A 27905-nucleotide genomic window follows, 5' to 3' on the forward strand; every position below is an offset into this window, starting at 1 on the left:
CAAATAAAAAATAAAATAAATTTTAAAATTTTAAACTTTCATCTTTTAAAATTTTGAAAAAACTAAACCTAAACCTCTTCCCTTTATCTCTTCGATTCCCACCACAATCAACACCCCAGTACCCCACCAGCGCATCCATACCTCTATTCTTCCTAATCTTCACATAACCCTTCTTCCTCAATTTCTTTCTGTAAATTCCTCCTCTCTCTAGATTGTGGCTGAAGAGCCTTATAATTTTCTTCGCCTTTCCCTTTTCCCTTTTCTCCAAGCTGCTGTAACTGCAGCTTTTCCCGGAGAAGTCAGGGAAGCTCAAATCGAAGGGCGTCGAGACCATCGCAGTTTGTTAAGGTCGGCGAGCTGCTAGCGACATCGAGATTGAAGCGTGTGACGACGGGGCTTTGGTAGGGTTTTGAAGGAAGTCTAGGATGTGTTTTTTAGGGGTAAGGATTATGGTAAAATGATTTTTTTTTTTGTACTATTCACTTTACCTTTTATTTTGTGCTTATCGTTAAAACTCAAAGTTTTCAGGCCATTTTCATTAGTTTTTTTTTTTCTTTTTCTTTTTTAACCTTTTAAGTTTAGGTGACAGAGGATAGGGGTTGCAATTTCTGGATTATTATATGATGATTTTTTCAAAACAAAAACCAAAATAATTATTTTGTTATCTAAACGAATCCGGAAGATACATACTATCGGTAATTAAACCCTCATGAATCCATTTTTGTTGTTTCATTCCAGGTAAAACCACTTTGAGAGTGGGAGAATGAAAAGGGGAGAGAGAAAGGGAGGGAAGAGGTTTACGTTTAGTTTTTTAATTTTTAATCTTTTTTTTTAATTTCTTAATTTCTTAAGGTAAGGATTCTGGTAAAATGAATTTTTTTTTTGGTACTATGTACTTTACCTTTTGTTTTGTCTTTATCGTTAAAACTCAAAGTTTTCAAGCCATTTTCATTAGTTTTTTTTTTTTTTTTTTTTTAACCTTTTAAGTTTAGGTGACAGAGGATAGGGGTTGCAATTTTTGGATTATTATATGATGATTTTTTCAAAACAAAAACCAAAATAATTTTTTTGTTATCTAAACGAATCCGGAAGATACATACTATCGGTAATTAAACCCTCATGAATCCATTTTTGTTGTTTCATTCTAGGTAAAACCACTTTGAGAGTGGGAGAATGAAAAAGGGAGAGAGAAAGGGGGAGTCGAAGAGAGAAAGGGAGGGAAGAGGTTTACGTTTAGTTTTTTAATTTTTAATCTTTTTTTTTAATTTCTTAATGTTCGCATGTGCCAGATTGATATGTGGCCAGTCATAGTCTACGTGGGCGCCACATCATCAATTATTGATGGTTTGATGGAAAACTTAACAGATATATAAAATATCCAAAACATATGACTTTATGTACTAGACTCAGACGAAAAAAACTGAATGTATGAAATGTTGAAAACTAAGAAACTTTAGGGTAACAAACTAAAATCAACTCTTTTTTTTTTTTTTTTTAAATGACTCTCAAGTATAATAATAAAAAAAATTCTTAAATAAAGCATTCAGAACCTTCCAATTATATTCCCAAGTAAAACACAAAGAAATCCAAGTAACCATCCCAAATGACAAATCAAAATAATAAACTCAACTTCTAAGATATCTTAGACTACACTGTCTACCGTGAAGTATAAAACTTTGCAAACTAAATGCATCATATGGCACTTAATTTTCAGCTTGCTCATAGTTAAGCCGTTGAAGCTTGATGTCCAGATCTTCTATAGTTAAGAACATTTCTCTCTTCTTCATTTTAGAAATAATCGAGTTGTGAAATAACCACAAAGTGCTCACAAGCCCTGAACCAGGTAAAGATGAAAATGTCTTCATCACTTCGGCAATGCTACTATTTTGTAAGCCCTTCGCCATGTTTGCATCATCCTCATCAGATTCATCATTATTTTCATATAGAAGTACACTAGATGAGAGTGCCCAAGCATGATCACCAGTAGCAGTATTATTCATGAACATCCAATCTAGCTTCTCTTCCATATCATGACTAATTCCTTTTTTATGCGGCTTTTATATTTTTTGTTGATCTGCAATTTAAAGACAAACTGCATTCATGCTAAATAATAGACAGACAACGTCCAAAAACTAACAAGAAGCTTAGAAACCTGAACTTTATTATGCCACCACTCATCAGAAGCATCAACGGTGTTGAGCTTGGGATTCCATCCGAGACTAGTTTCCTTTCCCTTTCGTTCTTTCCATAATTTCCATTGCTCTTTAAGTGCATCCCACTTATTTTTCAGCTATTGTTTACTACACTCAGCTCCAGTCTCTTTATTTAGGTTAATACTCACATTTTCCCATACCTCGTTTTTTAAAGTGAGTACCAGGACAATTTTTTGCCTCCACTTACTTGACACACACGTCACAAAATAGGGATGTATTGTGAGCAGGCCATACAGCCGGCGGTTGGATCCACTTGCCCTATTACTTTCCTTCTTAACCATCTATATATATATATATATATATATATTTTTTTTTTTTTGATACAGTCACTTAAGAATTTTAGCAAATATTTTTTATATATACAAAAAGTAAAAAATTAATTGATCAGGCCAATTTGTTACTATAAAGAACTAAAGTGCAAAAAAAAAAAAAAAAAAAAAAAAAAAAAAAAAAACCTCTGTCCAATTCATTATCAAGAAATCACATGATTGTTGCTCTGGATGCATAGATAAAAAAATGATCAGGTTTACATCAAGAAAATATAAGATAAATATGCGAATTCAGGCATGACTACAAACAACTCTAACAGAAATTCGACTACTCTAGTAAAAATTTGATCGAATTTGTTACATGAGCATTTAGATGATAATAGTAGAACAATTCCCAAGCCATAAGTCCATAAATAGAAGTAATCATATGGAAAAAGATTACGTGAAAGTTTAGACAAGAGCAATGAAATCCAAAACTAATAAATTAAAATGAAGAGCCATCAAAATTAATCGATCAAGATTATCAAATCCATTACTCAGTTATAGAACACCACAAAAAGAAAAAAAAAAAATCATACACCAAAAAGAAAGAAAAATAAATACTTTAATATGAAAACCATATAATTCAAAGCTTAATTTTGTACTGTTGAGCAATCAATTGTTCATCGAGCAACAAGAAAAAGTTATGAAAAAGATGTAAGTATAAAGGTCAGGCTGTGCAGAGACATGCATAAATATATGCTAAGGTATCAATTAGATTAGGGAATAATTTTAGCGCTTAAAATTTAGGGGTAGATTAGGTCCTTCAGATAAAGGGGATATTGATTCAATGTCTAGAAAATTTTCATTAAACTTTCGTGTTTTTTGATTCTTTGCTAAAAAAAAAAAAAAAAGGAAAAAATGAAGGTGACTTTAGACAGCAACTTAATTGGTGCTTCTAAAAAGCAGGCCTCTAATTACTTGCCACACATGTTTTGACAGTTTTTTGGTAGAAAAATGTAATTTCAAACCGCGCCTTAGACTCGAAACAATATTTAAGAGTAAAGGAAATTGTAATGAAAAGAGAGATTTTACCACGGGATATATATAGGCAAACTAAATTTGTAAGTAAAATTTAGTAAATTAAATGACATAAAAGTTAATTATTGAATGATTATTTAAATGTTAAGTAATGTACTTATTTCTATTGGTAACATATTTTTTGATTTGTAAATTTATTTTAATTAGCATTACTATATATATATATATATATATATATATATATATATATATATATATATATATATTGTAGGGAATTGTTATTGGTATTTCAAAAATCTCATTTTGCACCTCAAACTTTCTATAATTAGAAAGAAAAATATATTTGTGAGGAGTGTAAAATGGGATTTTAGGAGTGTTAATAACACTTGCCTATGTGTGTGTGTGTGTGTATATATATTAGATCAATTCGTTTTCATCTAGCCCATCCTATTTATGCGGTCACGGTTAAGCCACGTCATCATTTTATATTCCTATTGCTTTTTGTCTTATTATTTGTATATAAAAAAATCAATATAAAATGTTGACGTGATTTAACCGTAACCGCACAAAATAGGAACTGATGGGAAAGGCAGACAATCTGCCTCCCCCAAACATGTAACCCAAGGAAAATGATGACGTTTATATGTATCCCGAGGAGATGTCGTTTGGGCTCTCTCGTTAGGTACAGGATCCTTTCCCTGATCCTTGTATAAGAATCCTCATGACCAAGGAGTGTGGACCATTGGATGAAAATCCAATGGCTACAAACAAGGGAGTCCCTTTAAAGTTATAATAATTATAGCCGTTAGATTTTCATCCAACGTCCCACACTCCTTGATCATTAGAATCCTTATCCTTAGATCAGGAGAGGATCCTGATCCCTCTCGTTAGTCGTTACCGCCAAAATCACCACAAATATATATGGACAAGGATAGAACTTCTGGTGCCCTCTCGTTTCCTCCTGTTTTGTGTGATTATGGTTAAGTCACGTTAACATTTTATATTTTTTTTATAAAGATAATAAGACAAAAATAAATAGTAATATAAAATATTGACATGGTTTAACCGTAACCACTTAAACAGAAAGACACGGAAGGACACCAGAAGTAAAAAGGCAGACAATTCTTGTCCATATATATGAGCAAAGCCGTAGATTATGCTGAATCCATCATTTAACGAGGCTCTGACATTATATTATGGACATTGCTTTTTTAAATTCTTTTTTTATTTATTTGAAACGGAGTGAATTATTATTCATGTTTTTGCTGGATTGGGTGAGACATTTTGACAAAGAGGAAGGGGATGATGGGATGGCTGCTCCAAATTATACGTAAAGGATCAGGATTCTCTCATAATTTAAGGATGAGAATTCTCATGATCAAAGAATATAGGTTGTTAGATAAAAATTTAACGGCTACAAATAGAAGATCTTTTTAAAATTATAATAATTATAATCGTTGGATTTTCATCCAACGATCTACATCTCTTGATCATGAAGATTCTCATCTTTAGATTAGGAGAGGATCATGATCCGTTCAAATTAGCCAAAAGGTCAACTGCTACTGGTCTGGTCTATGCACTCTGAGCACAGCGAGGCCGCGTCAGTTTGCCCATGCCCGCGCACATGATATATATTCACTTTCTTTTGTTTGTTTTGGGTTTCTGCAGCAGCACAGATACAGAGAGAAACGAAGTGATAGGTTGATTTGACATGGATTGGTGGTACAGACTTTGAATGCATCTTTTCTACTTTAATCAAACGTCTTTGAATGCATTTTAAGGGTGTACATTCTGTCTTTCACAAGAGCATAATTGCCACTTACTATTTCAACGCTAAATTCACATATGTAGCTATTATTCTTATTGTTAACAAAAAATGGAAACAAGCAAAAGATAATCAGCATCGTTTATAATATAATGTTCTCGAAACTCTTCTATTATGAAAAAAGCTTTGCGTAGAACTAAGAAATATGTTCTTTCTATACTTTAAGAAAAATAAAGAAATAAATACAGTATATCATGATCATATATAAATTCTTTTCGCTCTAGCATGACTTGTAATGCTTCAAGATTTAAATGTTCTCACACTTGCAAGTATTGTGAAGAATAATTATCAAATGAAAACAAGACTCTTACTGAAATCAAATTTAATCTCATCAGTCATCTTTAATGGGCTCTCTGAATGAACTCTTAGCTAAATTTGGAGCAGATTAAAGAAGCTCTTAGCTAAATTTTGCAGAGAATTTGAAAACATCCATCTCCAATGACATTCCCTATCAACCAAGGAGAGTGAAGAGACAAGCATGCCCTCTTTATAAAATAACTTTGATTATTCAATTAATAAAAATGCGTAAAAGTGGCATTTTACCACAGTGGTAGAAATGAGTTAAGCTCTTGTATAACGGGGTGGATTCGAACTCCGTGGATGACTAATCTAACAAAATTTATCGTTTGACCAAAAAAAAAAAAAACAAAAAAAAAAGTTAAAATGAAAATTATGTATACTATTAAATGAGAATTTGACTATTTTATTTTTAAGTACATGTGCCGTTCTCTTTCTATCTCATCGTGTGTGTATTTTACTAGTATTATTATTAAGAAAATCCTCTTTGTAACTAAAAATTGTCAAATTACTATTATATTCTCCTTAAGTTAAAATAATTTAATCAAAAGTTTAACATTAAAAAATGATATTTTAATTGTCATTTAGTATTATGGCCTAATGTTTTTTTTTTTCAGCATGTAATGAGAAACCTTAGGTTCAATTCTCACCAACTACATTATTGCTAGCCCATTGTGAGGCTTAGTTTACTTCTCTACACTTTTAATATAGATAATATCATTTGTTTAAAAAAAAAAATATTGTAATTTAACTTCCATATTTCTTTACAAGAAGTTTTAAGAGAAATTGGAAGTATTGATTTATGGGAAATTTAACAGTTTACTCTCTCTTACACTTTAATTTTTACAGTCGTTATTTCTTTTCAGGGACTTCCGATAAAAGATATCTCGTTGCTAGTGTACTCTCCTTAGGTAGCGTCGCTTTTATAAATGGAGGAGGTCCTCGGCCCCAATTATTTAGGTGTGGGTTCTATCATTTTCAGTCATATAAAAGCGTACAATTATAAGCCCAGTCTTCTTATGATAGTTTGTCTTGAAGAAGACAGACTCTTCTTCTTGAGGAGCGTTCAACTTGGTTTTGGAATTTTTGTAGTTTTTCTTGCCCTGAAGACTTTCCTTTGTAACTTTTTCTTTCCTATCGGAATAATAAAAAAAAAACTCATCGAAACGTGAAAACTAGAAAAGTTTTTGAGGGGACGAAGAATCGAACAGTTTTGCTAGCTTTCAAACTAGCTTTCAGTGTATCTCGTTTTCAATGGACCAGTGGTGTACTTAATCTGTACGTGGTGGTGACTGGTGTCCAGTGGTGTACTTAATCTGTACGTGGTGGTGACTGGTGTCTTTAGTAATATGGGTTTAGGGTTTATTGAAAGAAGAGGGTGGTGGTGCGTACGACCGTCAAATATTTCTCAGAACAAGGATCTTCTCCAGATCCTCTTTGTGGGGATCTGAAGGATGACTCAATCTTATTCGTTCATCGTATATCATACGGTCAATTTTTGTTAGGTACTATTATATTCAATTTAAAATTTAAAATGATTTTTAACCACACGATATACGATGAACAGACAAAATTGATTGATCCTTCAGATCCCTACAAAAAGGATCCGGAGAGGATCCTTGTTCTATTTCTCGTGGCGTTGTTGAAGCTTGAAAAGGCTTTTGTTATTCGGAAATGGTGGCTCTCTTTTGAGCAAACCAAACGCATTGTTGTTATTTTTAGGTCCAAAAGCCCAAGGCAGAAGAGAAACATCGGCTTCTGCTTTGGTAAAGCCAGCAAGACTCAAGAGTGTTTATTCCGGAGACTTTTGTGCCAATAATAAAACCACGTATGTATGGTTTATCATACATATCATTATTTGATTGGCACGGAACTTTATAGGTGTTGCTTCTTCCGTGTGATTGCAGTTATGGCTATTTCTGATAAAAGCAGCCAAGCCAGATATCGATGATGAAAAAGAAAAAGAGACATATTTATCTATAGCCATATGCTTTTGTGAAAACTTGAACGCAAGGCCACAAGGAGCAGAGATTCTCCCATTTCATCATTTTATCACATGCCAATCATTTATCATATGGATACTTTTTGGATACATGACAAACATTAACTAAACAATCACGCAATTAGTACTAAATATTATTTTCAAGAGAAAATCTCACTTAAAACACAAATACAAAACATGACACACGGGTGTATGCACTTAATGATGAGACCAATGGCACATGGGGGTGAGCATAAAACGGACCAAACCAACCAAACCGACCGGTCCGAACCGTATTAGTTAGTTTGGTTTAGTTTTGACCAAGAAAAAGTCAAACAATTTTAAAACTGAACAAAACTAATTTACTTTTGGTTTGGTTTCGTTTTGACACTTTTGAAACCAACCAAAACCCTGAACCGACCATGTAGATTTTAGTTATTAATTAATTTGTTTTACACATGTCAACTTATTATAGGTTATTTAGACGTCTCACTGTACACATATTATAAGTTGTAATGAATATTAGCAATTAGGAGATTTATGACTATTATGCTTATGTAAGGTCCTAATTAATAAATTGTTTGCCAGCATGAGATTTTCTTTAATTAAAACTTAAGTTCTATTAATAAACAACACGTCAATTCTCACAACAATAATGATAAAAAAGAAAGGGTAAATTACACAAAACTACCTGAACCATATGTCAAAGCAAGCACACTATCATACCTCATCTTTTAAAAATGACAATGTCATACCTCATCTTTAGAATTTGTTGCAATGTTATACCTTCATTAGTTTGTTCATGAATTTCTCAGTTAAATGCTGACGTGGCTTGATGCAGACACTGTTCTAAAAATTGGCCTAAGTGGCCGCCTAGGTGTTGGGTGGTGCAGCCCCGCCCTAATTTTAGGCAAGGCGTTTGGAAAAATCGGTTGGAAGCTAGGCAGCTAGGTGGAGCTAGGAGGCTAGGTGGTCTTTTTATTTTTTTTATTTTTTTAACATTTAAATTCTAAATTAAAACTTAAATAAATTAACTTCAGGTTCCCGTGTCGACGAGCTCATCCCCTATTAACCTAATTTTCTAAAGATTCGAAGTTTTTGCAATTCTGTACAATTCCATCTCATCTTCATTGGCTGTCTCGCGTCTCGAATCCTTTGTTGGGCATCGTCTCTCGACTTCTTTACTAGGCAAATCATCTTGCCTTTCCTGATTTCCACAATCTCCACCTATCCTATCACCAGATTTCCACGGTCCACCTCTCTCATTTGAGTCAGTTCCACGCTCTCCATGGCTTGCAGTTGCAGGTTAACATTTCCCATATTTTATTTGAAAATCTAATTGATGCCAATTGCAATGATTTGCTGCTCTACATTGATAATTTGATATATAATATATTAAAAAAAATCTCAAGGAGTTAAGTCTTTGCAAGGAATCGAGATGCCCAAGTGAATCTCATTAGTTTTTCATATATATTTTTTATGCAAGATTCTGTAATATGGGTGTAAATTCTAATAATATAGGCAACTTTTATAGTTTCTTGTGGATAGTGGAATACTAATTTCATAGATGGGTTAGGAGCTCGAATACAGTACAATGAACTATGCGATTTAATAAATAAAAGCTGTTCAATCTCCAAATCCTGTTGTTGTCTTGACGAGGCAGCATAAATTTTTTTCTGGCTAACTAATTACTTTGTTTTGGTAGCGCCTACACTGGTTAGGAAGTTAGTGAATATAGAATGTTATACCGAGGTATATGAAACAATCTTGTGTAGTTTGGCATTTCTGTTGGGAACATGAGAAACCATCATCATAACGGAGTCATTTTGGCCTGGGATAATCCTTTAGGTTGGGATGGGATTTCAGTTTCTTCTGACTTGCATAACATACAAGCTCATGAATTGATATGCAAATGGTATGATTTTTATAGGTATTGCTCAAGTAGGTATTGAATAGAAGTATCTCATATCTGTGTATTTGAAATTTTGATAATGGAATGTTTGAAGTATTTGTGTAGTTGATGAGCTAATGAAGTATCTGTGCATTTGATAATCTTGTTTGTAACTTTGTAGTGAATTTGATAATGGAATTTTATTTTTAGATGGCGGGCACTGTATCATCCGGAGCATCTAATCCAATGTTATCCACCCAATCAGATAATCTATTAAAGTGTGCTTCAGATGATGTGGGATGGGAGTATGGGGTGTTAGTGGATCCTTCAAACTCGGATAAGGTGCAATGTAAGTTTTGTAAAAAAATACTCAGTGGTGGCATTTTAGAATGAAATAAAACATAGCCCATGTCAAGGGAAATGTAGCTAGATAAACAAAGTATTCGGATGAAGATAAAGCAAAATGTAAAGCTGCATTAGAAGAAACAAAAAAGAAGAAGAAAGAAAGAAACAATCACTATGAGGAAGTGAGGGAAAAGGTTCAACTTCCACATACTGAAGAAAATGAAGATATTGAAGTTGTTGGGTCAAGGAAAAGGTCGCGAACTCTTGGGCCTATTGATAGGTTTGCATCCTCCATCAATCTTGGTCCTTCAAAATCAAATGATGGAAGTAAGAGTAAGCGATAACAAAATCTCCATGATGCAATTTGAAAAGATTTCAGGTGGATCAATATCTGGCTCGATAAGTCTACGAAGCCGATATTCCTTTTCATGCCATTGATAACGACAACTTCAAAAGCTTTGTGGAAGTGGTTGGTCAATTTGGCATGGGTTACCAACCTTTAAGTCAATATGATTTAAGGGAGCCTTTATTGAAAGAAGAGGTGAAGGGGGTAAAACAATTTCTTAAGAAGTATGAAGAAGAATGTGCTTTGAATGGTTGCTCAATTATGATCGATGCTTGAAGAGATTGAAAAAGAAGAAGTATAATGAATTTGTGTGTGAATTGCAAACAAGGCACAATATTTCTCTCTTCCAAGAAATAGTCTAATGAAGCACACACCAGGGAATACATCTTTGAATATGTTAACAAGTGTATCGAAGAAGTTGGTTCACAAAATGTAGTTCAAGTGGTAATTGACAATTCTTCTAACAATATGATGGAAAAGAGGCCATACATGTTTTGGACATCATGTGCCACTCACACGTTGAACCTCATGCTTCAATGAATTGGTAACCTACCTAGGTTCAAATGAGTCATTGAAAAGGCAAAGACTTTTACTATCTTTATTTATGCTCATCATAAAACATTAGCATTGATGAGAAAGTATACAAAGAAAAGAGACATAGTGAGGCTTGAAGTCACAAGATTTCCAGCTGCTTTCCCAACTTTGCAAAGCTTGGTTGATAAGAAAAAAAGACTCGAGGATTATGGTTGCTAGTGATGAATGGGAACAATGCAAACATTCCAAGAGTATAAAAGGGAAAACGGCATATGCTACCATGGTGAGTGCATATTTTTGGAATAGGGTCTCACTTTGTTTGAGAGTGTTTGAACTGTTGTTTAAGGTTCTTCAACTTGTGGATGGGGATAAAAAGCCATGAATGGGGATTTTTGTACGAGGAGCTACAAAAATCGAGGAATGAGATCAAAGAGGCATTGAAAAATAATGAGGCCGATTATAGACCAATCATACAATTTAGGGAGTTTTAACGAAAAGCTCGCGGTACTGTTCACTTTTATGCATCCAGTAGGTCTTTTGTGAATTGAATTGATGCTGTAGCAGGTTTTTATGAATTTAGTAGGTTTTGTAATGTTGGTTGGAGATGCTAGATGAATTCAGTTAGTTTTTTTAACAGGTTTATGAATTTCTGGATAATTAAGCAGGTTTTATGCATAATTTGGCCCATTTAATATTTTTCTTCATAAATGATGAGTAGTTTGTGCTTGAATACACTAGTTTTGTTGTGGTTATATCATTATTTTTGGGTGAGATTTTTCAAATTTGGGGTCAAGGATGATAATCTATGCTTAAAATGTTAGATCACCTTTTTCTCACTTTTTGGTGGGTTCAAATTATATACATATATATATATATATATGTATATATATTTTCTAACGTGTTCATTTTTGGCAAGAAAACTTTGGGTGTGGTGCCACATGGAATCCATCTGGGTGAGGAATTGGGCCCCGCATCAAGCCAGGTCAACATTTAATTGAGAAATTCACAGACAAACTAACGGAGGTATAACATCGCAACAAATTCTAAAGATGATGTATGATATTGTTATTTTTAAAAGATGAGGTATGATAGTGTGGTTTGACCTATAGTTAATGTAGTTTTGTATAATTTACCTAAAAAGAAATGAGTGGTGGAAACATAAATATCATTACTACCTTATACTCGGATGGAGCTACATTAGCAAGAACCTATGCTAGACCTTTTGAAGCCCCCTTGGACGTTAGAAAGTGGATCACATCAAAATTGGTAAACACAACGGTGTTGGACTGTACTCGGCAAGAATTTGTTTAAATTTGGAATTTATAACATTCCCAACATTAAGAAAAAATAATATGAAACTTCTACAAAAGCCTTAAAAACAGAAATTCTTAGAAACTAACCTAATTTGAAACAAGTAAAAAGTTAAAAGGCATACATCTTCATCCCCCTAAAATTAGAGCTTGAGACTGACAAAAAACTGCAATAACAGAGCGCTCTGATACCCACAACAAGCCAGCCAGTGTCGGTGTTAATCTATTTCAACCAAAAATCTATAACATGAAGTAAATAAATACATAAAGGGTTTTTATCACAAATGGCTCCTGAGATTGATCGAACTCATCATTTTGGTCTCTCACTTTCAAAATCAATCAATGTCATCCCTAACATTCATTACTGCACCTCAATTTGGTCATTCTGTTAAGATTTCATCACCAATTCTGTTAGTTTATATGTGAGACTCACAAATTCAATAAAATGGTGACACATGGATTACACAAAATAAGGGTTTTTATCATAAATGGTCCCCGACATTGATCAAACTCCTCATTTTGGTCCCTGAGTTTCAAAAATTAATAAATTTGGTCCTTGACTTTCAATACCACATGTTAATTTAATTCTTCCATTAAAGTTTTGTCAATATTTTTTGTCCCACTAATCCAATCATCTGGCGCCGCATGAATTAACTATAAGAAACTATTTTTTTAAGATTTATAAATAAAAGTAAAATAAAAAACAAAAACCAAAACTAGCCATATGATTGGATTAGTGGGACCACATTAGCACACAAACAAAAAATATTAAGGAAATTTTTTAAGGAATGACTAAATTGATGTACGGTAGTGAAAGTTAGGGACCAAATTTATTAGTTTTTGAAACTCATGGACCAAAATGAGGAGTTTAATCAATGTCAGGGACCATTTGCGAAGAAAAAAAAATCCTTATTTTGTGTAATCCACGTGTCACCATTTCATTGGATTTGTGGGTCCCACATACAAACTAATAGAATAGTTGAGGGATCTTAACGGAAGGGCCAAACTGATGTGAAGTAGTGAATCTTAGAGATGACATTTATTGATTTTGAAAGTGAGGGACCAAAATGATGAGTTTGATCAATCTCAGGGACCATTTGTGATAAAAACCCATACATAAATAAGTAACCAATGATGAATACTAAAGGCAGAAACACAAACAAAAAAATGCCCACATTGAGACATAGTAACAGGGAATGAAAAGAAAAATAAAAAGCAAATGATAGAAATCAGCAGAAACTTTTCGTTTCAAAAACTAATACAGCTCCTATATAATCATATCATCAACCTTAGCTATGCATAAAACGTTAAAGTTTGGTTGGCATGTTGTAGCGGATTGAATTGTGCAAAATTGTCCTTCGCATTATCGTGCATTTGGATAAGTTACATTGTGTACGGTGCCATACTAGATTGTCCTAATAACAAGTTCAATGCGGTTTACGAATATAAAAGAAGAAAAGAGGGATTAAGCAACCAACAGCTCTATAACTAACGAAAAGAAAAGGTTTCATATAGAGAAGTTGGATCAAGCACATTTGTTAGTTATCGAAATGATTATGACACATAAATTTAGTTTATCCATGAATGAAAACACAAATGCCGAATTTAATTCCTTGGCATAGTGTTGTAACCTACTGTAAACTTTTGCAATACAGATCAAAGTAACGTGTGGTCCTTCGAGTGCAAACTATTGAGCACTTCCGAATGTAAATACTAGTCTAAAGTTTTTAACATACCCAATGAATTCCTATAATTCCATTGAGCAAAAGTTCGATTACCAGCTGCGTAAGAGCTTTTGGGTTTTCCATTCCAAGAACTTCTATTCCTCAGGCTAAAAGCAAACAATGCACGTCTGGTTTGATGTTATATTGGGGTAATGGGTTACACTCACATCTGCGGACTATGCATTACGTTCAAATTCAAAAAGCAAAATGCAATTAATTGAAGCATCCTTATCAAAATTGTAATGAAGCAAGTAACATATCTAGAATGCATCTAAATTTCACAAAAGAAATTTGACACTTTGAAGCTCTATTGGCAAAGTCTCAACCCCTTCTCTTATAGCCAACTATTATCGCCTTCTAAATAAGCTTTTATGAAAGCAACCATAACCCCTCCAACAAACCTCCTCATGGGCTGCCTAGACTTCCCATTTTTGCATAAACAATACGTAGCTTTCCCTGTAATCCCCTTGGTATGATCATCTCGCATGTCAAGATGGCCATAATCCTTTGCCACAAAATAACAAGCCAGTTTCCAGCATTCGTTGAAGAAGTCCTCATGGTTTACACCCTTTGGAGCACAAGGAGGAAACAAAATGTTCCTTTTCACTTCACCTAAACGTGAACCAATCACCATCACAGGCATCTCAAGATCGAATGACTGAGGAACATAGGTTAGCATCGGTGGAGGGGTTTCTTTCCCTGTGTCCATTCCATCCACTGGGTCAATGCCTATTAGGGTTGAAAACTTCAAGCTGGTGCTAGTTTTTGTTGGAGTATGTGGCCAAGTGGACAAGTGTCCAAAAGACCTTTCGGCTAAACAAACCTAAAAAATAGAAGGTGGACAACACCTTTCCTTGTTTTGGGGAGGAAAAAAAGGGAAAAGGTTTTTTGTTTTTTGTTCTCTTCAACACCCGTGGGTGTTGGTTTAATAGAATATAATTGCCTTTGAAGCAAGAAGAAGAGGTGAGCTCATTTCGGTTTTGGAAAACACAAGAGAGAAGAAAGAGCTCCTTTTTGCAGAGAGCAAGGGAGAGTTGCAGAGAGCCTAAAACAGAAGAAGAAGTTGTTGCTTCATTTGATTGGTAATCATCAACCAAAGTAATTGTTGTTGTAATAGCTTTGAGCTATATGTATAGAGAAGAAATTATTCTTTATATTTCTTTCTCTATTTGTTTCTTTGGTGTGTGAGAGCTATTGGGTGTATTGGGCTTTTGGGTTGTGAGATTGTCAACACTTTGTAAACTCCCATTTGGTTGATAGTGGATTATATGGTGAGCTCCTACTGCTCCGAGGACGTACTCCAGTTACACTGACTGTTGAGGAACCTCGTTAAAATCTTGGTGTCTTTTATATTTTGTTCTTTCATTTTCATTTGATAAATTTCTTGTGGGTTAACTTAAGATGGTTCCATTTAGTTTGGTGCTATCCTAGCATAACAATTGGTATCAGAGCACTGGTTGCTCTTGGGTACTGTCTAATTGCCAAAAATGTCAGACGGGCAAGATGAGAATCCTTTTGGAAGCAGCTCCGGATTTGCAAGAACTATGGTGCAAAATGCAAAGTTTGAAGTTGAAAAGTTTGATGGCACAAACAACTTTGGGATGTGGCAATGTGAGGTCAAAGATGTGTTGGCTCAACAAGATCTACTTGCCGCTTTGGGAGAGAAGCCGGAAGCTATGTCGAAGCCGGAATGGGAGAAATTAAATTTGTGGGCTTGCTCTTCAATTCGGTTGTGCCTTGCAAAAACTCAGAAGTATTTTGTGATGCGGGAGACATTGGCAAGTGTGTTGTGGCAAAAATTGGAAGACAAGTATATGACGAAGAGTGCAGAGAACCAGCTACACTTGAAGAAAAAGCTCTACCGCTTCCAATACAAAGAAGGTACAAAAATGATTAGACACCTTGATGCTTTTAATAAGTTGATTGCCGACTTGTTAAATTTAGATGAGGATATTAAGGATGAAGATAAGGCCTTAATATTGTTGAATTCCTTGCCGGACTCTTATGAGCATTTTGTTACCACTATTATGCATGGTAAGGAAACTGTGAAATTTGAAGATGTGTCAAATGCCTTGATGAATTATGAAATGAGGCATAGAGATAAAAATCATGATAGTACTTCGGAAGCTTTATTTGTTAGAGGTAGATCATCGGAGAGAAGATCATCTTCTAGTAGGAAAAAATCACAGTCTCGACCTAGAGGAAACTCTAAAGGTAGAAAACCTTTGGAAAGGGATGAATGTGTCTTTTGTCGTAATAAGGGCCATTGGAAGAGAGATTGTCCTAAATTGAAGACCAAAGGTAAAGAAAGTTCTGAAGCTAATGTTGCTGAAGTTGAAACAGATTTTTCTGATTTTGCTTTAACCACTTCCTCATCATTTGATTGTGCTACTAAGTGGGTGTTGGATACGGGTTGTACTCATCATATGACTCCTCACAAGGATTGGTTTTCAAGCTTGAAAGAGTTTGATGGCGGTGTTGTGTTCATGGGAGATGACAATCCTTGCACAACAAAAGGAATTGGTACAATTCGTTTGAAGTTGCATGATGGCATGGTTAAAGAGTTGACAGGTGTTCGGTATGTACCGAATTTGAAGAAAATTTTTATTTCTTTGGGAACTTTGGAAGCCAAGGGCTTCAGGTTTCATTCAGATGGGCAGACATTGAAGGTGACTTATGGTGCACTTGTTGTGATGAAAGCTCCTCGATGTGGCCATTTGTATTTATTGCAAGGAAGCACTGTGACAGGTGAAGCATCTGTAGTCTCAGAAAATATGGGCACATCCGATTCTGATACTACTAGATTGTGGCATATGAGATTAGGCCATGCCGGTGAGAAAGCTCTACAAGGGCTTGTGAAACAAGGTCTTCTAAAAGGTGCCACGACTTGTAAGCTTGATTTCTGTGAGCATTGTGTCTTGGGGAAGCAAACTAGAGTGAAGTTTGGTACTGCTGTACATCAGACGAAGGGTATTCTTGATTATGTGCATTCGGATGTTTGGGGTCCTACAAAGACTCATTCTTTGAGTGGTAGACAGTGGTTCGTGACCTTTGTTGATGATTATTCAAGAAGGTCTTGGGTCTACACTATGAAGCACAAGAGTGAGGTGTTGAGCATTTTCTTGGGTTGGAAGAAAATGGTTGAGAACCAGACTGGGAGAAAGATTAAGATTTTGAGATCGGATAATGGTGGTGAATACACATCCGACCCTTTCTTTAAAGTTTGCAAAGAGGAAGGGATTGTAAGACATTTTAGTGTCCGGGGAACTCCACAACAAAATGGAGTTGCAAAAAGATTGAATCGAACCTTGCTTGAGAAGGTTAGATGCATGTTGTCTCAGTCGGGTTTGAGCAAGTCGTTTTGGGCAGATGTAGTTACTTATGCATGTCACATCATCAACCGATTACCCTCAACTGCTGTTCAGGGTAAGATGCCAATGGAGGTATGGACTGGAAAACCTTCTACTGATTATGACTATTCGTATTTTTGGTTCACCTGCTTATTTTCATGTAACTGAAAATAAACTTGATCCTAGAGCCAAAAAGGCTATCTTTCTTGGTTTTAGTAGTGGTGTCAAAGGTTACAGGTTATGGTGCCTGGAGATGAAGAAACTTGTAATCAGCAGAGATGTGACATTTGATGAAGAAAATATTTTCAGAGACTCTGAAAAGAATGTGAAAGATGTCCAACAGGTGGAGCTTGAGAAAGTTGCCTCTAGTACTTCAAATCCTATTTCCGCTGATGTCGAAGCCACTACAAGTGAAGAAGTGGGAGACCATGAGGATGTTGAAGAAGTTGAACTTGAAGATTCTATTCAAGTTGAAGAGCAAGTTTCACCTCAAGAGTCTATTGCCAAGAACAGAGGAAAAAGACAAATTACCAAGCCAGCTCGGTATAGTGACTATGTTGCTTTTGCTCTTCCTATTATCACTGATGAGATTCCATCCAATTTTGAGGAAGTCGTTGAGAGTGAGGAAAAGGAGAAGTGGTGCAATGCCATGGGTGATGAGATGAATTCTCTCTTGAAGAACAAGACTTGGGAGTTAGCTAAATTGCCTAAGGGTAAGAAAGCTATTGGTTGTAAATGGGTGTATGCCAATAAGGAAAATGCTGATGAGAAAAGCAATGTAAGATTCAAAGCACGATTAGTTGCTAAAGGGTATGCACAAAAGGAAGGCATTGACTACAATGAAATTTTTTCTCCAGTTGTGAAGCACTCCTCAATTCGCATTATGTTAGCTCTTGTTGCACAATATGATCTTGAGCTTGTGCAACTCGATGTGAAGACGGCTTTCCTACATGGTGATTTGAATGAAGAGATCTATATGTGTCAACCGGATGGGTATAAAGTGAAAGGGAAAGAGAATTTGTTTTGCAAGTTGAAGAAATCACTTTATGGCTTGAAGCAATCTCCAAGACAATGGTATTTGAGGTTTGATAAATTTATGAGAGGCCAAAATTATTCTAGAAGTCAATATGATCATTGTGTGTACTTCAAGAAGTTGCAAGATGGGTCTTTCATTTATTTGTTGATATATGTTGATGATATGTTGATTGCCTCAAAGAATGTCGAAGAGATTGAGAAATTGAAGAATCAAATGAAGAATGAGTTCGAGATGAAGGATCTTGGTGAAGCAAAGAAGATCTTTGGCATGGAGATCACTAGAGACAGAGAGAAGGGTTTGGTTTGTTTGAATCAAAGACAATACCTTGAGAAGTTGATTCGGAAGTTTGGAGTTCATGATTCAACTAAACCGGTTAGTACCCCTTTGGCTCCTCATTTTAAATTGAGTTCTCTACAATGTCCTAAAGCTGATAAGGAGAAGCTGCAAATGAAAAATATACCATATGCAAATTTGGTTGGTAGTTTGATGTATGCAATGGTATGCTCTAGACCAGATATTGCTCATGCAGTTGGCATGGTGAGTCGATATATGCATAATCCTGGTAAAGAGCACTGGCAAGCAGCTAAGTGGATATTGAGGTATCTCCATGGTACTCAAGATGTTGGTTTATGCTTTGAGAGGGATGACTCTGGTATTAGTCATTTTGCTGTTGGTTATGTTGATTCAGATTATGCAGGTGATCTGGATGGAAGGAAGTCTACTACAGGCTATGTGTTTACTATGGCTAAAGGGCCAGTTTGTTGGAGGTCCATTTTGCAGTCGTCTGTTGCCTTGTCTACTACATAGGCTGAATATATGGCAGTTGCTTAAGCTATAAAGGAGGCCATTTGGATACATGGACTGATTAAAGATTTGGGGGTTGATCAGAAGCAGGTGGAGGTGCATTGTGATAGTCAGAGTGCCATTTATTTGGCTAAGTATCAGGTTCATCATGCGAGGACCAAGCACATAGATGTGCGTTATCACTTTGTTCGTGAAGTAGTTGGTGAAGGGGAGATCATTCTCCAGAAGATTTCAACTAAAGATAATCCCGCTGATATGTTGACTAAGGTTGTTGGTGTAGCCAAGTTTATTCATTGCTTGAACTTGGCTCACATTTTGCCTATATAAAGAAGGCGTTGAGCAATAGGAGTTTTGAAGCATTTTTGCTTATCATGGCGTCTTTCGGAACTTGGCCAAGGTGGAGATTGTTGGAGTATGTGGCCAAGTGGACAAGTGTCCAAAAGACCTTTCGGCTAAACAAACCTAAAAAATAGAAGGTGGACAACACCTTTCCTTGTTTTGGGGAGGAAAAAAGGGAAAAGGTATTTTGTTTTTTGTTCTCTTCAACACCCGTGGGTGTTGGTTTAATAGAATATAATTGCCTTTGAAGCAAGAAGAAGAGGTGAGCTCATTTCGGTTTTGGAAAAAACAAGAGAGAAGAAATAGCTCCTTTTTGCAGAGAGCAAGGGAGAGTTGCAGAGAGCCTAAAACAGAAGAAGAAGTTGTTGCTTCATTTGATTGGTAATCATCAATCAAAGTAATTGTTGTTGTAATAGCTTTGAGCTATATGTATAGAGAAGAAATTATTCTTTATATTTCTTTCTCTATTTGTTTCTTTGATGTGTGAGAGCTATTGGGTGTATTAGGCTTTTGGGTTATGAGATTGTCAACACTTTGTAAACTCCCATTTGGTTGATAGTGGATTATATGGTGAGCTCTTACTACTCCGAGGACGTACTCCAGTTACACTGACTGTTGAGGAACCTCATTAAAATCTTGGTGTCTTTTATATTTTGTTCTTTCATTTTCATTTGATAAATTTCGTGTGGGTTAACTTAAGTTGGTTCCATTTAGTTTGGTGCTATCCTAGCACAACAGTTTCTTCTTTCCCTAAAGCTAGTGCAAACGAAACCTTGCCTTTGCGGCTATGGCCGGCGAGTGCTAGCTTGCGTAGATTTGCAACATTGGGTGGAAGCAAGGGCTAAAGTCCTTCAGATAACCAGTTTATTATTTCAGCTGTGGACTTGATCTCATCACTTGAGTTTGGTCCAACTATGGTATAAAACTGTTAAGAACAAAGATCAATTACTTGTCAATAAAACAAAATTAGATGCATTCTAAAGAATTATAACATTTTAACCTGTGACAGTCGCACTCGAAAATGTTTTGTGAAGCATGTGAGTCTCTCAAACTCATCTTAATGTGAACAGAAAATTTGAATGAGTGAAAGCCCAAGCTTTCTAGTTGGCTAATTTCTAGACTTTGTATAATATGTGTCTGTAATAATTAGTCTTGAATTTCGGTTTAATCCTAAGTTTTAGGTCTAAGTGAAGAAGAATTGGGGCTTGTTTGGAAGTGTTTTTAAAATAATTGAAAGTGCTTTTAAAGAAAAAATTTGGGTTCTGAAAGCATTTAAAATGTTATCTCAAAGAAGCACCAATTATGTGCTTATTTCGGGAAGCACTTTAAGTGCTTTTTCAAGATTCATTAGCATTTTGACTAAAGATTAGTTCCAAAAATATTTTAAAAACACTTCTAAACGAGTCTTTGGTTTGCACGGCAACATCATTGAAGTTGATTTCGTGAACTTCTTAAGGTAAAAATCACATGCATTCATTTAGGAAATCATGTTTATGTGATTGAACTTTATTTGGACTGTGAGATCAAATATGTTAACGTTAAGAACCCGTTTGATATGAAAGATTTAAGGGACTCAGAGTTTTTTTTTGGGTAGTTTTTGTAGGAAAGTATATTTGAGTCATTTGTGAGAAAAAAAGAAAGATTGACAGATTATCTTTGATTGAAGTTCTATTTCTTAGACTTCAATTTCTCATTAAATAAAAAAGTCTGTATTGTTGAAATTTACTTTTGCATATTCTAAGAATACATGTGCTGCATGTTGAGGGCAAAGGTCTGTTCTCTTCTAGGGTTAAATTTTGACTGCAATCTTTGTGAGGCTTTAGAAATCAGGTGATCATCATATCATATAATTCACCTGTGAAACAAAACTGTGTGCATCCTTTACTTGTGAGGAGGATCATCGGTGCCAAACGTATTCATCTAAAAGCAGGCAAAGTAAGAACGGCGTTCTACAATAACCAAAGTACAGGAGGGAACTTCAAGTGTAGTAAAGGTCTGTTGAGTCTTGTACAAGTCTTTTTTCCTTAGTGGATCGTGATTACCTAGTTGTGTGCTCTGAGGGTTTTCTCATCATTTGTTTAAGAGTTTTTTCCTTATAAAATTCTTTGTTCTTATTTTTAATTTATTGCTGTTTCTGTTTATTGTGTCGTAGGATTATTGAAACTACGATGTTTTCAATGAGAGTTTCGGTTTAGTATGCAAAAAAGTGGACTTCAATGATCAAAAATAGAAAAAGACAGTAATTTAGATCCTAGTATCTATCTGACAAAGGATTGAGCCACTTGGGAGTTTTCAGTTCATACGATATACCAATCAAGACATGTAATATTTTTGCTTTGTTTACTTGAAAACTTAGTCCCTAACAAGACAGAAGAAGCCTCCAGTGTGTCTGGCTTACATTTTGTACTGATTTGATACTGGAGTGCTTTTATAAAAAGTAGGTATAAAAAAAAACTGAGCTCAAAAAGGTATTTGGTAAATACTTAAAAACAACTTATTTTCACAGTTTTGGGTGAAAAAAGCTGAAAACGTGAAGCAGCAAAAATGAGCTTATTCTCACAGCACATCAATACCAAACCAGCTTTTATCTTCCAGACTAAGGCAACTATTGACAGTGACTAGCGCAAGTGGCCAACAATAGCCTTGTATTTGGGTCCTGTATATGTTCTTTTTTCTCTTCACTGATAGAAAACTGATTTTTGCACTCATTTTTTGTCCACCTACGCTCCTTTTTCTTTTATCCCATTTGAATTGAATAAGTTGAAGATAATCAAGGGACAGAAACAAAGAGAAAAGTGCATCGGTGAAACGGAGTTTGAAAATTACTACCCAACCAATATTGCTTGTATCAGACACCTCTATCATCCAGTAGCTAATAAAATGCAAATGCTTATAAGATAATTGGAAAAAATGGAAGGTTTAGTATGCTAATTAAGTTAATTCTACCAGACTAAAATTAAGAATAATTGAACTGATCATAAAAACTATGGTATGTGTAATTGTACAGAGGGTCTAAGGGCACAATTGAAATACTATTTGATTGGAGAGAGAGAGAGAGAGAGAGAGAGAGAGAGAGAGAGAGAAACCTGAGGGGCAATGACAATGAAGCCATGAGAAGCGATGTGGTTGATAAGCTGAGAGTAGAAAGAGTTGGAGATAAGGTAACCATGGAGGAGCAGCAACATCGGTAACTTTCCAGTAGCTTGACAAGGCATGCCAATCAATAGAGGTTTTGGAGGCGGAGGATTTTTAGGAGGAGGAATTGACGACGACGACGACGACGACGACTTGGTTTTGCTGCTGCATGCACTCCTCTCTGCTGCTTCAACTATCTGGAGAACTACGTTGTATTTTCCAATTTCAAAAACATTTGTGCCAGATCTGGCAATCGAAGAAGAAGAAGTGGAGGAGGACATGACTGTCATGGTAAGAGCATAAAACTTTTTGTTTGCAGAAGCTTTAGGATAATGGCATGAATTTACAACCTCACCTGTGATAAGTTGAAGTTTTTGTCGTTGAGGACCAATGTCTCAAGATATTTACAAGGCTGAATGCTAAAGCAACCTCAAAGAGGTTTAATTTCTGACCCAAATATGTTTTCCTTGAAGTTGGACTGTTCTACATTTCATATTTGGGTGCACTCTCAAGGTCTAGGCCATAATGGATTTTGTATTGGGCCCAAATCTGTATGGTGGGTTAGGTTGGATTTTTATTTTCAATTCAACGTCATAACAAACTCATTTTAATTAGAAAAACGATAAACACACGTCGTTTTTTTTTTTTTTTTTTTTTTTAAAAACACCTCCCACACTGTATTTAATCATGTGTTTAGGGCTTAGGATAATATGAAGGGATTTTTGTTGTTGGACACTCTACATGCAAACAATAACACGTTTTTTTAACTTCTCACACACTATACACACAAAATCTTTATTTATTAACTTCACATTCCATAATTACCATTAGTCAAACTATCCAACGCCTTGAAGACTTTAAAGGAATTCACTTTTAGCTTTTAGGGTAAACATGAGTAAATGTTTCCACCACATTCTTTCTTTGTACAACACTATTTACCCTCACTTTCCCACGCTTTCTCACCTTTCAAACAACACACACAAAAATCCCTTCATCTTCTTCCTTGTTCCACCTTGTTTGGGTGGATATTTAATATTGGGCTTAGTGATGATGGCCCAAGAACACAAAAAGCAAAGAGAAGATTGGGCTCGGGCAAATTGATAGCCAAGGAAGAATTAAAAACCATTTTTTGCAAAGAATAGGCAACAAGCCTATGTGGGAAGTGATGGGCGACAGAGAGTAGCTCACCTCCAGCAAAAAGCACTTTTCAAGGGCAAAGATAAGTAAATAATTGGTGACTCACTATCCTCCGAGGGCCATTACCAGAAGGTAAAACTTGGATAGTCGGGCTAAGAAGTCTATAAAAGTAGCAAGGGACACTAGAGACAAGGACACTCAACTAATCAATCAAAAGACATCCCACTTTGCTCTCAGACAAGCCAGAAACCAGAAAGCTTTAGTTTGTCCAGACTCTACCCTTTTAGTTATAGATTCACCATAGAAAGTCATCTTTTGTCGAGTTTTAGAAGCTCTATTACTTTTCCAGTATTGTAGTATCAAATCTCTTTAATGAACCTGCTTTACTTTTCATCCTCCAAAGATTACAACCTCTGTAAAACACAAAGAGAAATGGCTGCAAAAAGTTGAACCTTGCCCGACAAGGTTATAATCTTGCCCGATTCTCTTTTGTTTGTGCTTATATAAAGTACATCTGTTGTTTGATGCATCTTCCTTTGTATTTTAAATTGGCTTTCATTCAAAGTTATGGTTAATTTGGCTAAGCTAATCAACTATACTTCTTTAGTGTTAACTTCAATCAAAGAAATGGTTGAAATGGCCTTGAACTCCCTTTATTTGGACATATGATATCATGAGTAAAAGTCCTTGTTTACAAGGCAAGAAAAGAACTTTATACAGGCTTAACCCATCTGCAACAATCTATTGAGAATCAAGAAGTCTAAGTAACTTGTGGTGTAAGTAATCAACCCAGTTCAAAACTAAAAAAGAACAACCTGTTATACAAAGATAATAACGGCACGCTCATATCCATGCTAGTTTTTATTGTGAGCCTTAAGGCCTAACAAAGGCCACACAAAGGCACCATTCAAACTAATAGCAAACTCATATTGCAACACACAAAGCAGCAAACCTTGTTGGACAGGCAAGACCCTGGGAAGCTATGTGAGGGACAGATCTGGCCCGAACATAGTTTTGGCATGCCCGATGGGACACATTTTGTGATATTATATGCCAAGATGAAAGAAGGATCGAACGTTCAGGTGGAAGGTGGAATTTAAACAACCTTTCTGGCCAACAAAAGCAAGCATGACAGATCACCCAGAGGACTTTCCTTCACTACACAGCCCTACAATCCTAGAGAACCCGACCTCTTCTGAGAAGTCTAGTGGAAAAGTCGCTAATGAAGATTTGCAAGCCACCATGGTGCAAGTACTAAGAAGTATGGAGAAAATCTCTCTAGAAACCAGAGGAGAAGTTAGCAAACTGTATTCCTTAACAGGGACACTACAAAGGAAGTTGGAGTTAAAGTACTCCACATTAAAAGATGGTTATACCAGGGAAAGAATAATGGAAGCAAGCCCAAAAACGGAACTAGTAATTTCTTTATTCCCCTTACTTGAGGAAAAAAAGGGACAAAGGGAAAATGAAGGAAAAAGATGAAACCAGTCGGCAAGAAGAGGAAGAGTTTCAAGAAGTAGGTTTGCCCGATCCTCTACTACTACCTCCAGATATTAGAAGGCATGTATGGTAAGAATGGATGAAGATTGGTGCTTCTAATTTAGTGGGAGAACTAAGTGGAAATGGCTTATCCACAATTGGGGGCAAACATTTTCCTTATAGGCCACCACTAAGGGAAGGAAAAGCTAGATAGAGGTAGCCAAATCCACAGAGGGAAGCTTATTTGGGCATCGATAATAACCCGAAATAGGGGACTACCTATCTCCCATACAATAACATGGCTAACCAACAACTCAAGAATGAATTAGCATAACTAAGGAAGATAGTGATACAAAATGCTCAACTGCACGCCCACCCAATGTTTAGGATAACATATCAGAAGCCTTATCCTGAGCACATCGACGAGCATAATCTTTTTCCTCTCAATTTCAAGATGCCCGCATTCCCAACTTTCAATAGAGAATACTGCAATGTGTCTTCCAGAGATCACATTTTTAAGTTTTCAAATCACTTGTGGCATTTAAGGAACCAACTACAAATTAAGACTATTTGGAAACTCACTGGTAGGCTTGGCTTCCCAATGGTACTCTCTGTTACCCCCTAATTCCATTGCCAACTGGGGGCAAATGGAGATAGCCTTTCATGAGCAGTTTTATAAGGTGGAACCTGAAATGACCATTAATGATTTGGTGGAAGTAAAATAATACAAACATGAATTTATAGAGGATTTTATGATGAGGTTTAGGAAAACCAGAATGAGATGCAGTTCCTAATCAACCATGCTCAACTCATAACCATTGCTGAGAAGGCTTTGAGGCTACCCTTAAGGAAAAAGTTCTATGATGTACAATTTAATGAACTTCAAGAGCTGGTGATTGCAGCCACTAAGTATGAAAAGCTATTAGCAGAAGAACAACAAGTGAATGACATCTAAAGTACCCCATTTTATAAGAGCAAATAACCAATACATCAGGTAGAGTTTGAAAGCTTGGAGGCAGGAGAGAATGATAACAACCTAGGAAAAGGGATATAGTTGTGTGTTACAGAGATGACCACTTATTTCAAACCTTTGATGGTAAAAGGACTAGTTTAACCCATCAAATACTAGAAGATTGTGATGAATGATGGAGGTTTTGTACCCATGAAGGCTCCAAAGTATTGGTCATATTCCTTTGACTTAACCAAGGCTGCAGACATCTATGAAGAACTGGTGAGGGCTCGAGTAATCTTGTCCGGCAACACCAAGAAGATACCTAAACCTGAAGAACTCAAGAGAAAAAAGTATTGCAAGCTCCATTATACCTTCAACCACTCCATTGCTAATTGTGTGCAATTCAGAGATTAGATCCAAGATCTTATAGTCAAAGGGAAATTGTTGCTGGAGAAACCCCAAACCAATATGATGATTGACACAGATCCATTCCATGAAGCACCAATCAACATGATAAATCTTAATTAGGTTGAAAATGAGAAAGGAAAAGTTACCTTGGATGAAAGGGGACAAAAGGTTGCCTGACAGGCTTCAAGTAGCTGTGGTCAAAGAAGTAGTTATGTGTAGCAAATGTCAGTGTGGGTGTGAACTTGAGGTACCAGCATTATGTGCCACCATTGACTGAGAGTTGGTTAGAAGGAAAGAGATGGAGGAACATGACGCCCGTAAAAGTGTTCTTCAGGCTGCTGAGACAAACAAAGAGACTACCAAGAATGTGTTCCAGAGATTGGGAGGAGATTCAGAGCCTAAGGTTATGTTTAAAGTGTTCAGAAACTTTGAACCTTCTGAAGAAGTAGAAGATAATGAGGCAAGGTTGCCACAATGGGTGGATGTTAAGGCTCTCCAACCAACCAACTACAGCAACATGAGACAAGGAAGGCTTGAAAGAACCATGAGCCTAATACCACCAGTAACAAAGGTGAATGCAGCCTAACTGAGCCGAAGGTGGTATGCAGAAGACAAAGATGGAAGGCCTATCAGAAAGATGGGGGCATCCATGATAAAAAGGGTTCGGAGGCAACACAGAGCTTATATGAACTCACTAAAAATGCTTGTTGTTTTAGAAGCTTATGAAAATGTTAAGTTCGAGAAGTTTACCAAGAGGAAGAAAGACAACTCAGTTAGAGAAGCAAGAAATAAATAGAGATGGCTCATAACAAGGCTGAAGGTGTAGAGGATTATGTTCCTCAAAGCCCTCACCCAAAGAAGTATAGAATATTGAGAAGAGCTTAAGAAAGCATGGCGATGGTACCTACACTTGGTTGAAATCAGAGCCAATTTGTTTTGGAACCATTTATCCTGAAAGAGGGATGCCTCCACTACCAAAAGAGGATATTCCCTTTGGAAGTCCAAGGTGACTACATGATTTTAATGACATAGGAGATGAGGAAATGCCCGAGTTGATATTAACTAAAGATGTTCAAGCATAGATGGATCGATTTTTATGCCAGATTAGGGAAAAGAAAGAATGACCACCTTAACGTAGCAACTTTCATGTGAACAAGACCTATATACTGTCAGCCATGTTTTATGCGAACCAAATCAACCAACAGTGATGGAGGATGATTATGTAGCACAAGAATTAATGATGGCACTTGTAAACATTGAAAAAGCTAGTAAGGTGGAATCAAGCTTAGTAGACTTGCCCGATCCCACACGAAAGGGGCCTGAGAGAGTTTATTCTGATAAGATGGTGTTCAGAAAGCCAAGTATGTCCTGAGCAAACCATCTGAAACCCATATACGTGACAACTTATTTGAAAGGAGTTCCCTTCAATAGGGTGTTGATAAATGGAGGCATCAGTTAATGTGCTCCCACTTAAACAGATAAAAAGGTTTGCAAAAGTGAATAAGATCTT

At 36.0% G+C, this 27905-nt stretch overlaps 1 long non-coding RNA gene and 1 pseudogene across 1 annotated transcript; one reads left to right on the forward strand and one right to left on the reverse strand.

Moving 5' to 3' along the window:
- The first annotated feature begins 8491 nt into the window (after positions 1-8491).
- Positions 8492-11243, forward strand: LOC103961165. Its single transcript, XR_007258513.1, has 2 exons — positions 8492-8910; positions 9707-11243. It is a non-coding gene; the product is annotated as an uncharacterized LOC103961165 (long non-coding RNA).
- A 2704-nt stretch (positions 11244-13947) lies between these two features.
- Positions 13948-22890, reverse strand: LOC103961145 (annotated as a pseudogene).
- Between the last annotated feature and the right edge of the window lie 5015 nt (positions 22891-27905).

The sequence above is a fragment of a genome, unplaced genomic scaffold (assembly GCF_019419815.1).
Source record: "Pyrus x bretschneideri cultivar Hongxiangsu unplaced genomic scaffold, Pyrus_bretschneideri_v1 Contig21, whole genome shotgun sequence".
Taxonomy (NCBI): Eukaryota; Viridiplantae; Streptophyta; class Magnoliopsida; order Rosales; family Rosaceae; genus Pyrus; species Pyrus x bretschneideri.